The sequence below is a fragment of the Equus quagga genome, chromosome 7 (genome assembly GCF_021613505.1).
Source record: "Equus quagga isolate Etosha38 chromosome 7, UCLA_HA_Equagga_1.0, whole genome shotgun sequence".
Lineage (NCBI taxonomy): Eukaryota > Metazoa > Chordata > Mammalia > Perissodactyla > Equidae > Equus > Equus quagga.
Genome location: NC_060273.1, coordinates 133,148,919 through 133,153,104, shown reverse-complemented (window position 1 = coordinate 133,153,104; position 4,186 = coordinate 133,148,919).

Genomic DNA, 4,186 nt, shown 5'->3' with positions numbered 1-4,186 from the left:
TTTGATTACTGTATTTTTTAGTTCTAAAATTTCCATTTGGTTCTTCTTTATATCTTCTGTTTCCTTGCTGAGACTCTTTTTTTTGCTTCGTTTCAAGTCTTTTTGGAGTTGCTTATTGAACCATTTTTATATCTGCTTTAAAATCTGTGTCAGATAATTCTAACATCTCTGTCATCTCGGTTTTGTCATCTATTAATTGTCTTTTTTTTTAATACAGTTTGAGATATTCCTGTTTCTTGATATGATTAGCTATTTTCTATTAAAATCTAGACATTTGGGGTATCACATAATGAGACTTTGGGTCTCATTTAAATCTTGCTTTAGCTGGCTTTTCCTGACACAGCACTGGGAGTGGACATGGGCGTGGGGAGCAGGAATCACCTCCTTACTGCCAGGGTGGAGGAGAGGTCCACGTTCCCCAGTTGGCCCCCACTGACGCCCTAGATGGGAGCCTCCTCATCACTGGCCAGTGGGGATGGAAGTCCTAGCTCCCAGCTTAACCCTCTCTGACACCAGAGGGCAGGAGGAGTTGGGGCACCTTGTGTCAGCCTGGTGAGGGCTCCACCAGGCCTTTGCTGGCATGAGTGGAATGTGGCGGGGGGTGGGGGGCGGGGGGACACGATTTTTTCCCGTAGTTTGTGGCTGGAGTAGAGCAGTTAGTCTAAATGTTTTCTGCCTGCTATACTGCCTTTCCTGGCCCTTCAGCTAGAGAGAGCAGTATTCTGTTGGCGCTTTTTCGTCTGCACCATTGGCATTTCCAGATCGCCAGGTTCTTCAGTTGCAAGTCTGGGATATGCGAGGCAAAAAGAAAAGCCAGGGAGCTAACCATCATGTTGTTCCTTGGGTCTCAAGGGCCCCAGCTAATCTGTCATCCCTCCACCTTTCAGAGTTTTCTTATGTTTGTTTCACATGTCGTGTTCAGGGTTTTTAGTTGTACTTAGCGGGAGGAACAGGGAAAAGTAGATCTATAGCATCTTCCCATAAGTAGAAGTCTAAGTAGACCTTTTTATAAATAGAATCATATTTTAATCACTAGAGATACTAATGTTAAAGGAACTTTGAAGTTAATCCTTTCCCAGTTAATAATCAGTATCTAATTTTTTTGTTGTTTGTTTTCTGAGGAAGATTAGCCCTGAGCTAACTGCTGCCAATCCTCCTCTTTTTGCTGAGGAAGACTGGCCCTGAGCTAACATCCATGCCCATCTTCCTCTACTTTATATGTGGGATGCCTACCATAGCATGGCTTGCCAAGCGGTGCCATGTCCGCACCCGGGATCCGAACCAGCGAACCCCGGGCTGAGGAAGCAGAACATGTACACTTAACTGCTGCGCCACCAGGCCGGCCCCTAATTTATCTTATTTGGACATTCAAACTATATATTGGGTTTGCTTTAAATGAGAAACGCCTACAGATTATTTACACATTTCCGAATACTGACTATAACTGTCCTCTTTCAAAATCTGAATTAAATTCTTCTAAATAATTACTTTTTAAAATGCTTTTTCTTTAATGCCAAGCTGAAGATGTTTTGATGGAAGGCAATTCCTTAAAGTGTCTAGTGTTAAAGAATATAATGAGAATTCCCACGTCTTTCCAGAAGTATAACATGGAAACATTTCTCAGAAGTATTCTATTTCAGAAGCTTGCCTGTATCTAAAAGATTATTTCACTTCTCTTACTGAGTTTCCATATACTCACCAACAATTGCCTACTAAAAATATTTATTTAACAATGTTTGGATTTCCAGACATATTACTTTTTTTCAATAACCATTCCTCCTTTTCAAATATCTGTCCTTTTATACATATTAATATCTAGTAATACTATCTTTTACTGCCCTCTAATTATCTGCCAGGCACTCTGCTAAAGAATTCTTATTATATTTTGTCTTATTTAATCCTGTTTAAGACAAGGAAAGAGAAGCTCAGAAAGACTGAACTGAAAGCGTTGGTAAGTAGTAAAGCCAGAATCTACACACAGGCCTCTGCCCCCCAGCTTCATGCTTGTTTTGACGTTGCTAGGTCTGACAGAGTGAGCACCTTTTCTTTCCAAGGTGAAAGCTTATAGGTATGTTTTCTCCCTTAAGGCTATTTTGTCATTTCTTCCATTCTTTGATTTTTATCTTGGCCAATTTTTCATCTAAGAAAAAAATTTTAACACAGAAATTTAAAATACAAGATATCTGTAAAGGGTTTTGAGGTTAAAAATCAAAATTTATTTACTTTTTTAAAAGATTGGCCCTGAGCTAACATCTGTTGCCAATCTTTCTTCTTCTTCTTCTTCTCCCCAAAGCCCCCCAGTACATAGATGCATATTCTAGTTGTAGGTCCCTCTGGTTCTGCTATGTGGGATCCCGCCTCAGCACAGCTTGATGAGCAGTGCTAGGTCCGTGGTCAGGATCCGGACTGGCAAAACCCTGGGCTGCCAAAAGGGAGTGCACGAACTTAACCAGCCAGCCATGGGGCTGGCACCCTATTTACTGTTTTTAATTTCAGTATCTGTCATAAAAAACAACGCCAATTCTTCAAAGTTTAACCACATAAGCACTGCTGTATTGTATTTGGTTATAAAGAGAAAACACTACTGGGTAGTTGCTATTTCATGCGCAAACTTTGTAAAGACAAAATAATAGGAAAAGTAAAATAAAATAAGCTGTGTTAATAAATCCATGTTAATAGTAAGATTTACTGTTTAAAAAATGCATTTTTAATTTAACCTAGAAGATAGAGACAATAAGGCTACGTCTAAGCATCTCTCTATTCAATGCAAACTATTTTATACTAAAATTTTAATTCACTTTCATTTAAATTTTATGAAAGAATGGATATTTAATTTGCCTAATCTCAATTCCACAACATTTGATAATGAATACTTTTTTCTTTCGAAAGATTTTGGCCAATAACTCCCCTTACATACACTGAATAATACTTTGCTTTTTTCACTTCATTGCAAATATTTCCAAACTATTAATCAGGTGAATTCCTTACTAATTGCTTAGTCAGTAGTTCTTTCTATCTGTCATTCTTTGCTAACCCTTTACATTTAGAAAGATTCCTGTTAGTCTTCTTTAGCAAAGTAGAAGGCAGATACCACACATCCCCTGATTTGTACAGATCACAGCTCCCTATTCCCCGACAGAACTTTTCAAATACAGAATCAAGCCCTCTTTGTTATTTGGATAAATACATGTATTCTGGATAAATTTCCTTGTGGATACACTAAGCTATCATTTAGGAAGGTTTGCATTAGGTTTTTTTCCTTAGTAAACTGTTCTTATTTGGGGGGCTTCTTTTTTCTTTACACTACTGTATCCAACTGCTATCAAATGAACAGAAAATATTGAAATCATAATTATGAATGTTTTAGTTATTTAAAATATTTTTTCTTGCTATGTTCAATTTCCTAATGATAAAAATGGTCTTTTTGTACTCAAAATTTAAGTTAAACTGTTTTGTAAAATGTTGTTGCAAATGGAAATTATTAAAAGTTTATTAATAAATAAGCTGTGTCAGTACAAATAAAAAAACACTTCCTAGCATTGGTATTAAAATTTTATCTAGATTACGCCTGGAAGGCAACAACCGCTACACAGTTTCAAAACAATATACACGGCACTTGCAAACAGGGTATTGGTAACCAAAATGCCAAAGTGCGGGCATTTTTACACACATCCATCTTGTGAGGAAGAACATTATCAGCGGCATCATCACCTTAGGAAACAAGGATCGTGTAGCTTTGCAAATGGGAAATACTCATACATGGAAAATTTATACATAAGATTAACGCGAGGGGAACTGATACGCCCCTCCTCAGTACCATTACTGCAACCGAGCAGGAAAACGCCTGCCTCGCCCATTTTGAATTACTCGGCGTTCAGAAAGAGAGGGCACCTTCCCTTCCGGTGGCCGCCGACGCCGAGGAGGGCCGGTCATTTCCCAGAGCAGGAGGCCGCCGTCCCCTCGGGCACAGCTGGCCACGTGGCCGCCCCGCGCGGCCCCGACCGTGCGCCCCGCCGCCGCCGCCCTGAGCCTCCGGGGCCGCCTCCGCCCGCAGCGGGGCGCCGGGCCGCGGGAGTGTGGGGGGAAGCGGCTCCCGGGGCGGGCGGCCCCGAGGCCCGGGAGCCAGGCCGGGCCGGAGAACGCCCCGAGGCCCCGCGGCGCCGCATGCAGCGTCCGTCGGGCGGCG